The sequence below is a fragment of the Urocampus carinirostris genome, chromosome 14 (genome assembly GCF_059441175.1).
Source record: "Urocampus carinirostris isolate Australia breed hairy pipefish chromosome 14, RoL_Ucar_1.0, whole genome shotgun sequence".
Taxonomy (NCBI): domain Eukaryota; kingdom Metazoa; phylum Chordata; class Actinopteri; order Syngnathiformes; family Syngnathidae; genus Urocampus; species Urocampus carinirostris.
In genome coordinates, this window is record NC_142362.1 from 26155769 (window position 1) to 26168730 (window position 12962).

Below are 12962 nucleotides of genomic sequence, written 5' to 3' on the forward strand. Positions count from 1 at the left end.
TAATTGTATCAGAGGTGAATTTAAAGGACTGAAGCGATATTAAAGTATAAGATAATATGCACAACCAACTACTGTTATTACACAGTTTAGCCTCAGATACATCAAACAATGTTTTCACAGCTGTATGTTGTAAATTTTTTAAATGGTCATTCGAACTTCCAAGTATTACTGTGACTGAACGGGGGCACAGTGAATGTTTACACAATGTCCTACTGGATTCCCATTTCTTATGACCTTGTGACAGTGATCAGCACCGCAATGCCATCAAAGTGTTGCAATATTATTTTACATTTGATAGTTTCATTCCAGGCGCAGCATGGCAGCGCAGTGGTTAGTGCGTATGCGGCACTTTTCTGAGGTTATGAGATCGAATCTTCCTGTGTGGAGTTTGCATTTTCTCCCCGTGCTTGCGTGGGTTTCTTCTGGGCACTCAGGGTTTTTGTCCCTAGGTGTGAATGAGCAAGAGAGTTGTCTGTCTCTGTGTTCCCTGTGACGGGCTGGCAACCTGTCCAAATGTGCCTTAGCATACCTCATGCAGACTGATGACATTAAAATTGAGTTGTTTGGACAAAACAAGGTGGCATAGGGCAAGGACACATGCTTCCAAGACAAACGCTTTCTACTAACAGTAACATTGGTAGAATGTTACTGTTGGTGGTTAGCGTAGAGCCTCACGGTGCTCTACGCTAACCACCCAGCCTATGTAATCACAGTCACACCCACCCAACTTGATACTGGAAATCATGTTAAAGTTGAAGGTCGTATGTATCCCATTTAGCATCAGTAACAGAATTGAAATTGCACCTGGACTGGATACTCCAACAAGACAAATATGATAATCACTGGCCAAATTCTACTAAGGTGTTCAAGCAGAGGAACAAGTTCTGGAACATGCATTTGAATTACCAAACCTGAAAATTATTGATATATGTGGTGTGGGCTGTTAATGGTTGGGAACCATCAAACTTTACTGAGCTGCCTTCTTTAGTTTAAGTAGTTTCTTTTAAACTTAATTTCACTTATCAAATATTACCGTCTTGTCTGCTATATGATGTACTTAATTGAAATTGCTAACTCGCACAACCAATTAATTAAAAAGGCAAATCTTGAAAATGACAAGGGTTAACCATGACTTTTTCATACAATTATATATATATATATATATATATATATATATATATATATATATATATATATATATCTCATCTCATCTCATTAGCCGTACCGCTTATCCTCATTAGGGTCGCGGGGGGGCTGGAGCCCATCCCAGCCATCTCCGGGCAATGGGCAGGGGACACCCTGAACTGGTTGCCAGCCAATCACAGGGCACACAGGGACAGACAACTCATTCGCTCATTCACACCTAGGGACAATTTGGACCGGCCAATCCACCTGAAATGCATGTTTTTGGAATGTGGGAGGAAACCGGAGTGCCCGGAGGAAACCCACGCAAGCACGGGGAGAACATACAAACTCCGCACAGGAAGTCTGGAGCTGGATTTGAACCCACGACAGGTTCCCATGACATGAACTGTGCCGCACAAGCGCTAACCACTGCGCCGCCGTGCTGCCCTATATAGATATATATATATATATATATATATATATATATATATATATATATATATATATATATATATATATATATATATATATATATATATATATGTGGTGCAGATAATGGATATATATATATATATATATCCATTATCTGCATATATATATATATATATATATATATATATATATATATATATATATATATATATATATATATATATATATATATATATATATATATATATATATATATATATATATATATATATATATCCATTATCTGCACCACTTATCCTCAGTAGGGTCGCCGGGATGCTGGAGCCTATCCCAGCTGTCTTCTGGCAGTGGGTTATCTCTCTCTCTCTGTGGGGCGGCAGTAGCTCAGGAGGTAGCGCGCTTGTCTTGGGATGAAGGGTTCCCAGTTCGAATCCCGGCTCGTCCGTGTTACATGTCGAAGTGTCCTTGGGTAAGACACCGAACCCCTAATACCCCCAAAAAGCAGGTTAGCACCTTACATGGCTGCAAGGCCGCTATTGGGAAATGTGGAGCACATTGTAAAGCGCTTTGGGAAGTCATTGACCTGAAAAGCGCTATATAAATGCAGATCATTTCATTTCATTTCATTTCTCTCTCTCTCTCTCTCTCTCTATATATATATATATATATATATATATATATATATATATATATATATATATATATATATATATATATATTCTTTTTTTTAATGTATATATACATGTATAGATGGTCTATTTTTGGTATTATTTAGAATATTAATACATATTATTTTCTTTGTATGTGTTTTTATAATTATTTAAGTGTAATAAGAAAAAATAAATACCGGGATATTATCATTTCTTTTTATTTATTTTGAAATATTTAAATGGACCTGCACTGGCCTATCCACAAAGAGCAAGATTTTAAAACGGGTGTTTTCACAGTATATTCAAACACTTTGTTAAAAGTGTATGTCTGACGAATATATGATAAATATTTTTTGTAAAATAATTTTAATGAAAAAAAATCCCAAAAACATGGTCATTTGGCAAAAAACATATTAACAAACAACTACTTGATATGGTTTTTCGTTTTAATTAGGTTCAGTGATAAGAAAACTTCTTGTTGTTTAGTGACATCATTTCAAAAGTGCACACAAGCCAACCCTGTGATTAGAATAGGCATGATGTGAATTTTCCAGGTTTTTATCTCATCTCATCCCATCTCATTAGCTGCACCGCTTATCCTTAGTAGGATCGCGGGGGTGCTGGAGCCCATCCCAGCAATCATCGGGCAGTGGGCAGGGGACACCCTGAACTGGTTGCCAGCCAATCGCAGGGCACACGAGGACAGAGTGAAAATAATCGATCCTTCAATACTGTAATGACCATGAGCAGACATGTCTGAATTGATATTTTTGTGGCAGTGTGACTAGATATTAAATTGCCATAACGCCTTCAGATGTCCCATCACCAGGGAAACCGAATGTTGCTGGTTACACACTGATATGTTTTTTTCTCGTTTTAATATTAAACAAATGCAAAGGAGATTTCAAAGGATGTAAGTTCCTTATTTTGACTATTATTGTCTAATGCTGTTCATCGTTTTGACCATTTTATCATTGTTGCTATCATGTTGCTGTTCTTTGATTTCATCACTCCCTAGTTCTGATCTGTTTTTTCTGAACCTTGAAGATTTAATAAAAAGAGGGGGCTCAAAGGAGGACAATAGGATGGAAAGGAATTTGTTTTTTGAAAGGCTTATTTCCTGGTCTTCGTTGCAGGGACATGATACTAACGACAAGTCTGAAAGTCCAGGGTAGGGCTGGACCGATCCAATGCCAAACACGTTTTAAAATGATGGATATGGTCAAATGAACCTAATTGAACCTACTAAAAATGCAACAAATAGTACCAACACTTTCAGATAAACAAGTCAGTTTCTGGCCTTGTCAGTAATGTCCAATTCTCAACAGGCAAAAAAAGATACATTTTCTATTTTGTATACAAATCCCAACCACATGAAAATTACATCAAACACAGACACACAAAGACTCAGAATTTATATCCACTGCACAAAGATAAAACAAATTAAAAATGGAATAACACTGTGGCAAAATTTAACAAAAGTACTCTTAAACAAAAATACGTTTTGTCAAAATAAGGTTTGTTTAAATGGATGTTCCCCGACTGAGAAAAAACACAAAAAGCAACAAAAACTCTGGAGAATTAGTGCTAGGATTTTTGCTTTTGAATAATTCTGATACAGTCACATAGCGTCTATTCTCACCCTGCCGACCATGACATTCTGATGTGTGTGTTCAATGCAAAACACACAAAGGGAAGAACTGTATCGTGAGGGCACCCTTCACAGGGGTGTGCTAGAGTGCCAGAGGGCTAATATGTCTCTGATGTTAGCATTGTTTCAGGCGTTGTCCCAGCGCATGTAGGGGATTGTTGCTCACTTAGGCCTGGGCTCTCTCCTTGCATTATTAAGCAGAACAGACAGCGGGCTGCCGAGCATAGGGAGCTGAAAGGCAGAAAACAGCAAGCCAGAAAGAGATCGAAAGAAAAAGGAAGATATTTTTTCCTGAGCAATGTTTATTTGTTTTTGCTTTCATATGATCCCTTCTTTTCAAGCCCCCTTATGGGTCACCAGCTGTCAGACAAGCGGGGCAGGGTGCTGCCTCCCCTTTCTTATGCCGCCCTCCCTCAGTTTCTCATCGTTTGGCTACGCATCCCAGGTAAGTGAAGCGGAGCCACACAGATGTTGATCTCCTCCCCCTTTGACTCTGGACTTAAGTCTCTGAGGTTTCACCGAAGTGGGAGTTAAAGCCTCTTGATTAAGTTTCTTTTTTTAAGAGGGTGGTGATGTGTTTGGCGCAGGCAGGTGAGCTAGTTCTCCACCACCTCCTCCAACAATCCGGTTATCTGTGTCTATTACAGAAGGCTGGCTGAAAGCTAGGATAAATCCTCCCCTCCTTGCAGACATGTTCGGGGGGCCCTATCAGTCGTCGACAGAACTTTGAGCCCTGATGAGAAAGCAGGTGCAGGGAAATTGAATTAGCTTTTGTGTGTGGGTCTTCATTGATTTCTATTAGAGTTAGCCTGGAGGTAACTTCTACAAGACCAGATGCAGGAACATAAGACCTTCTTTGGCCTGGCCTGGTTTCACTTTGGAAGGGGGACTTCAACAGTACATGAGTCAAACACAGTATATCATAAAATTATCTTATTGTAAAGAACCAACTTAAATCTTATGAATATGAGCTTTCTAAATAAATTTTTATGGCTATACAGTTTCTAGATTCGAAGATGATCTTTGCAATTTTCATTCTTATCTAAGAGTGACTCAGACTCACCAAAAACAGTCAAATTACCCCAAATATCTGGAGTAAATTTGAATCTTTGTTTTCTAAGAGATTAGACATAGCACACCAGGATAAACACAGGAGTAGACAAGACTAGAACAGAACCAAGGATACAGACTGTTTACATAGTGATGAAGGAGTGTTGTGATAGGAGGGAAATTTGAGATAAGTGACTGTAGCTGTGAGGATCAAATTTGAATTGTAAATCAGTGACAAAATAAGGTAAGGTCGAGAGGGATAGAGGAGAGGAGTCAGAGATGGAGAGAGAGAGGAGAGAGTGAAAGACAGGTAATATGGGAGCATGATTGTTGCAGTCCCTTTAATTATCAATATATTAAATTGGAAAGAAAGCACAACAATATCAGGGAATTTCTTCCAATATTCTAAAACCAACTAAAGTATGATTTAATATCCAGTATTTATAAGTTATTTAAATCCAAACAGAGAGATTTACATCACATAGGTGTCAAAAACGTCTAGGCATCAGCCACATAGTCCATCTGTCAAACAAAACGGTGTGCAACACCATCAGCGGAGCCATTGGCCCCAACAAATACCTGTTAACTGTGCTCAGACAAAAACTGCAGTGGCATGTTCACGTCACAAGATCATCAGGACTGGCTAAGATTATCTTCCAGAATAAAGTCCAAGGGGGAGAAGGAGAGGGGGGGCAAAAAAATAACTGGGCCAATAACATCAAGGAAGGGACTTGTGCAAACTCTACCATGACACCAATACAGGCCTGTAACCGTCAGCTGTGGAGAAAGTTGTCCAGAGTTGAATCCTCTGTGGTGTCCAGATGACCCAGGAAGTTAACCCTGGAGAACTCAAGAACCCTTTTCTTCTAAGGAAAATTATGACCTGTTGGTTCTCCAGAGTTAACCGTTAGGGTGTAGAAAATGCAAACATTTCAGCACGCTACACTTGTTTTGCTTTAAGATCAGGCGATGTTGTAGTTGTAATCCTAATTAAGGGATAAACAAATAACTGTGACTTGACTTGATTTGACTCGACTTGATTATGAATTTAGTTCTTGATAAACTGTCAACCAAATAGAATAGAATAGAATATACCTTTATTGTCATTGTTACAAATGGGCTAACATATTGTGACAACGAAATTGGGCATGACACTCCAGTTTTACACATTCATAGTGAGGTATGAGCAAGAAGATAAAGGAACAGAGAAGATAATGTTATAAGACAAAGGGGATAAGGCTATAGTTATAATTTACATGGTATTTACACAAGAAATGTCGGCATGTGGGATGTTACATACAGGGTTGTCGTGATAACGTTGGTATCGTAACGGTTGAGCAATATTGCATTTGGTGCAAAGTCATCATAGTGCAAAAATAGTCAGCATGAAACAGGAAATGGTCAGACATTGTGCAATTTGAGCATTAAACGTAGTGCAGTCGACATGTGCAAGAACAAGACATGAGTAACATTATATTCGTATGAGGTAGTGTTGGCACGAGTTTTCAGGGTTTTTTTTGTGCGGTGTCTGTTTGAGCAGTGAACAAACATAGTGCAGACAGCATGTACGTGAGTACCATTTTACATACGTGTGAGGTAGTTTTTTGCAACAGTTTTCAGTTTTTTGTGCGGTGTCTGTTTAGGGTGGTAATGGCTGTGGGGAAGAAACTGTCTCTGAGTCTGTTCGTTTTTGCTTTGTGTGACCTGTAGCGCTTGCCGGAAGGCAGCAGGTCGAAGAGATGGTGGCCGGGGTGAGAAAAGTCCTTGATGATGTTTTCTGCTCTGCTGAGGTAGCGAGAGCAGGCAATGTCCTCCAGACTGGGCAGAGAGCAGCCGACGATTCTCTGGGCTGTTTTGATGATCCTCTGGAGCTTTTTTCTGTCTGCTGCTGTGCACCCAGCATACCACACCGTAATGCAGTATGTTAGGATGCTCTCCACTGTGGCTTTGTAGAAGGACACCTGCAGCTGCTGTTTTAGGTTATTTTTCCTGAGCAATCTCAGGAAGTGCAGTCGCTGCTGGGCCTTCCCTACCACCGCTCTGGTGTTTGCAGACCAGGAGAGGTCGTCGGAGATGTGCACGCCCAGGAATTTAAACGAGTGGACTCTCTCTACACAGTCTCCTTTTATGATGAGTGGTGCTGGATTCCTGCCATTCCATCTGAAATCCAGAATCAGTTCTTTTGTTTTTGTGGTGTTCAATATGAGGTGGTTTTCCAAACACCACGTTGAAAGTGACTCAACCTCATCCCTGTATGCCGCCTCGTCCCCTTCAGAGATGAGGCCGATCAAGGTGGTATCGTCAGCGAACTTAATGATAGTGTTTGTGGGGTGGGTCGGTGAGCAGTCGGAGCTGTAGAGGGTGAAAAGCAGGGGGCTCAGTGCACAACCTTGGGGGGAACCAGTGTTCAGTGTTAGGGTGGGAGAGACGTGGGTACCGAGTTTCACCGACTGTGGGCGGTTGGAGAGGAAGTCCATTATCCAGTGGCAGATGGAGGGAGAGAGTCCTAGGTGTGCAAGTTTCTCCACCAGGATCTCCGGGATAATGGTGTTAAAGGCAGAGCTGAAGTCCAGGAAGAGCATTCTGACGTAGCTCCCCCGGTGATCCAGGTGTTTCAGCACGGTGTGAAGTGCTGTGTTTATGGCGTCGTCAGTGGAGCGGTTTGCCCTGTAGGCAAACTGGTGGGGGTCCAGTGTGAGTGGCAGGGAGTTTTTGATGTGCCGGGACACTAACCTCTCGAAGCACTTCATGACCACAGGCGTAAGAGCTACAGGCCTGTAGTCGTTGAGGCTTTCCACTGCTGACTTTTTGGGGATGGGAATGATGGTGGAGGTTTTGAGGCAAGGTGGGACGGTCGCCTGTGACAGGGACCGGTTGAAGATGGTGGTGAAGACCCCAGCCAGCGGATTGGAACAGTCCCTGAGTACCCTCCCTGGTACTCCATCCGGGCCAGTTGCCTTCCTGGGGTTTATGGTATTCAGCGCACGCCTAACTTCGTGCTCCTGAAATGTGAGGGAGTTGCTGCTGGTTGTTGGTGGGTGTGATGTGGCTGTTTGTGGCCTACCAGCTTCAAAGCGACCGAAGAACTGATTAAGGTCCTCAGCTAGTGAAGCCTCAGCCTCAACAGTTGCCAGGTTGTGGCCTCTGTAGTTGGTGATGTGTTGGAGGCCCTGCCACATCCTCCTCGGGTAGTGGAATAAATAGTGGAATATAGTAGTGCATTTTAGTAATTACTTGCAAACTTGCTTATTTGATAGGGTTTAAAAAAAAGCATAAAAGTACATAAGATACCATCCAGTGCCCAAGATGAGTCAAATGGATTACAATTGAAGTGAGAAGTCTGTAAATGTGACAACTCTTTTAGCTGCCAGATGATGGATGAGGTGTGTGATGCACACACTTCCTGTTTCTCTGAGCGCAGAAGCCTGGATGAAAGCTCCGTTGTGCCTTTTCAAACCGGGAAGAAGAACAATAGGTTGTCTGAAGAAAGAAGTTCCCCTGACCCTGAGCACCCTGACTTTCGACACCCACACAAGTACACACCACACCCTTCCCATCCCTCCACCCTTGCCTGATTGCTTTGACTTGACTTCTCTCAATGGCAAACACATCAAATAGTATATGACATGGTACCGGCAGAGAACTGTGGAAATATTTAATTAGATTGGATAATATTATAAAATATTGTGAAATTTAGGTTGAATGATAAAGCATAATACTGAAAAACAAAGCTTGGATTTGGAGTAGACATTTTTTTATTAATTTAGCCTGCCTAAGAAAAGAACGTCAGGATCTAGTCCCAGAGCCGAACTAAAATTGACATCCATGGTCTATATGAAACATGTGCCAACATTAAACTTTCTTTTTAAAGTCGGTGCCTCCAAATATTGTCTTGTGGGCTGAGCCTGTCGCGCTGGCAGTGATTTTAAAAACCCCTGATCAAATGACACTAAATGAAGGCCTGAGATTTTTTTTTCTATGATATCGCTTTATTTTACTAAAAGTGCCTTTATCAGTGAAATATCATTTGACCTAACTATAAAACTATATTTCATAGCTTGTTCTTCTTTTTATTTGTTTCTTTGTAATCATTATCATTTAATTGATCAAACCGTGAGACAGCGCCCATTTGGGTCAATTTTGTACCATTTTTGAAAGTCAAGAGACAGTAGTGAGTGAAGCAGGAAAACAAAAAAAATACAGTCATCAATCATCTGTGCTGCTTTCCTGGGGGACGCCACATGTAGCAGATGAGGCAGGTGGCTGTCATGAACATCCCAGATGATCTCCACGTCTGTAGATTTGACCTCCCCCCCTTTCACTGCTTTAACTGAAAATGTTGGTTCTCCGCACTACCTTAAATGTTCTTAAGACAGAGTTCCTGAGTTCTGTTGGCGCCACTCCAACTGGTTGCCAGCTAGTCGCAGGGCACACAGGGACAGACAACTCACTCGTTCATTCATTCCTAGGGACAGTTTGGACCGGCCAATTAACCTGAAATGCATGTCTTTGGAATGTGGGAGGATACCGGAGTGCCCCGTGGAAACCCATGTAGGCACTGCAAGAACATGCAAATTCCGCACGGGGAGGCCCCGGTAACTGGAATTTAACCCTTGCACCGTGAGGCTCTACGCTAACCACCCAGCCTATGTAATCACAGTCACACCCACCCAACACACAAAGCCCTCTCTAACCTGCTCCTGTGCTCCTGTGATAGCATTTTCAGTTTGCTATCTGCTGAACAGAAAGTACAAGATGTTGATATCAATGCCAATAAAGACGATTCAATTTAAAAGCAAGTTTTTAAACCAGCAATAACCAAAGCGTGAAGTAGCAAGGTGTCTCTATACTCAAAACCCATGACTGAAAGCTTACATCGTACTTATTGTTAAAAGACAAAATAGAAATCTGGTATTCTCATTTTCTATTTCACAACTGCTTTAATTGTTTCTTAGAAGTGTTTACTTTTTTAATACTAAGCTCTTTGCATGAAAGGTATTTGGGTGGAATATTTCAATTTGACAGATGCACAAACAACAGTAGAGCAGAATAGAGAGTCACAAGTCACATCGGTCGCAGCAGGCGTGCAGTGACCTCAAGCAAGTGTGCAGATTTATCTCAACCAGTACGGCACCTGTATCAAGTAAACTGATGAACTTTGACCCACTTCCACTCCCTTGGTGTCACTGTTCGTAGTATTCCATGTCATCTTTTATTCTTGGGGTAAAAGTAAAACGTAAATTCAACAAGGCATAAAATGAAATAATTGGAGCTTGTGTCCTCTCTCATTTATTCCAATAGAACACCCGTCACAGTCACCACCTGTGCTCGTTTTTAATCGCTACAATAATCTTATCTAAAATAAAAACAGCACACATCTATAGACTTGAAATTCAGAAAGAGCATAGCTAACCTTATTAGCACAGCGCATCACCTTCACTTTTTTTATATTCACCTCATTTCACTCCTTGACGTATAAATAGGTTTTCCGAAGCATTCTCCCTGAGTGCAAAACATAAAACATATTTTTTTTTTTGTTTTATTTAAAAAAATATAGATTAAGGGATTGGCTCCTCAGTAAATATCAAGCCTCTGGAAATGTTTTCAGAGGGATAAATCAGGTTTTTATCAGATATTTGTTCACACATCGAGGAAGCGCCTCCTTGCCCCCTACTTTTGATTACTGTATCCAGTGATTAAGAGTGTTTGGGCCGACTTAAATTGGGTGTAGTGAAGTAGTGTGGTGAGAAAAGCGGAGCTATAGATAAGTAAAGACAAACGCTTCAACAAAGCTTTATTCTTTCTAAAAAATAAAGATGGCAATCTCCCTTCGTCATCGTCTAGGTAGGCAGAGAGGGCTAAAATTTTGTGTAGGTCTGCAGGAATTTGATGACATTGGTGAAATTGTCTAAGCACGTCACCGGAAACATTGGACGCAGAAAAGCAAAGTAATTGCATTGTTAATACATATTAACATGAATAAAATTATCCATCCATTAGCCATTGCACTGCTTATCCTCAGTAGTGTCGCGGGGGTGCTGGAGCCCATCCCAGCCATCTTCGGGCAGTGGGCAGGGGACTACCTGAACTGGTTGGCAGCTAGTCGCAAGATCCATTCATCCATTCATCCATCCACTATCTACACCGATTATTCTCAGTAGGGTCCCGGGGATGCTGGAGCCATTCCTAGCCATCGGGCAGTGGGCAGGGGACACCTGGTTGCCAGCCAGTCACAGGGTACACAAAGACAGACAATTCACTCGCTCATTCATACCTAGGGACAATTTGGACCAGCCAATTAAACTGACATGCAAGTTTTTGGGAATGTGGAAGAAAACCGGAGTGCCCAGGGAAAACCCTCGCAGGCACAGGGAGAACATGACAACTCCACAAGGGGAAGCTATGGTAGCTAGACTTGAACCCTGAAACTCTGCACTGAGGGGCTATTCGCTAACCACCCAGCTGCCGTGCCGCCCATGAATCAAATGAATGAAATAACGTTTTAAAATACAGTAAAGAATATAGTGATGACTGAAATTCTTAGTGAAACATCATTCAGAAACAGAGCTGGGATTGGCCGCAGCTGAATTAGCGCAGTTCGGAACAATTTCCCAACGACGCTTCTAAAAGCCTTGGCAGACTTCATCAGCGTTATCATAATTCTTTAGCTCTAGGTGATTTGACGGCTGCTGGGCCCTGCTCGGCAAATCGCATTTGCGATGCCGCCAGACGAGAGCCATTGATTTTTTTCCCCCCCTGTTTCCCCCCTCCAGCTTTGCTCAATTCGTTTAGGGTTCATTCATTTTTGGTCATTTTCCTCTATCGCGAGCTTTCTCTTATTCTTCCTTTTTCTACCATGAGTTTATTTCATTTAGGATGTGGACACTACTTGATTATGAAATAGTTCTATTTCATTATTGATAACCTGTTGAGAGTGTTACTGAAAAACAGTACCATATTACTATAAATCTCACTTGTGGTGAGATTTATACTCCGGTGAGACTCAAAGCACGTTTCTACTACAAGATTTCAGCTCGCATGGCCTTGCCTCACCTGGTTTTCCTTTATGAAAAAGTCCCTGGTTATTGGTACCTGGCGCCACCGTTTTTGGTACCATCTCTGTCAAAGTTCCAAAACATGGTCCTGGAACTCGACGCGATGTCAGTCACTGCCGACTACTGATTGGTCAGCAATGTCAGTCACTGCAGACCACTGATTGGTCAAAAAGCTTTGTTCCCAAGAGCTGCATTCAAAACAAAGCAGGTTTTTTGTGTCAGGGTATTACTTGAACGAAAAACAATTTTTTCGAGTTATGGCTTTATTTATATATTAATTTTTTTGCATTGTAAGCACAAAAATACAAAATACAAAATATTTTACCAGACAATATAAAATCTTAATATTGTACTGCTCAGGGCCAACGAGGACATATTTTTGGAAAGCTTTCTCGACTGTTCGACGATCCCTGGCTTTTCTTTAACATTTTATTTCACGAATTATCACAGGCATGGTATTGCACAGGAAAGAGTGCTTAATCCTATGGTGGCGGTGATGCTAATTTATATTAGGAATGAGAGGGCGAGTGCACACGTGCAGGTGTGTAATCAGCGCTTTGCCCGCTATGATTGGGCCTCCATGTGCCATTAGAGAAGCTCTGTGCAGTCTGATGGAACCTATTGATGTCTGAGTACACAGGCCCTGCTCAATTAGTCCATGACACCCACTGCTTTGGTCTCTATAGGATGCCCCCCACTCTCCTTTGCATATGCCGCACTATTTCATAGCAAGGCTTCCCCTTTTAATCTAAACGAAAGGAAGAAAAACAAACCCTATGCATGTCACCAAGGGGATTGGAGTGGGGTTCGGTTGTACGGTGAGGTTTCAGTTTTTTGTTTTTTTAACACACTAATCCGGGACGTCTTTGCCTGGGCATGGCCTTCTTTTTTTTGAGTATGTCATTGATTTGGAGTCGAGCTCCACACACTCTTTTGCCCTTCACTCTGTGTTCGAATCAATCGTGTCTGACTCTGCCAGAAAGAAAAAAAAAACAATTT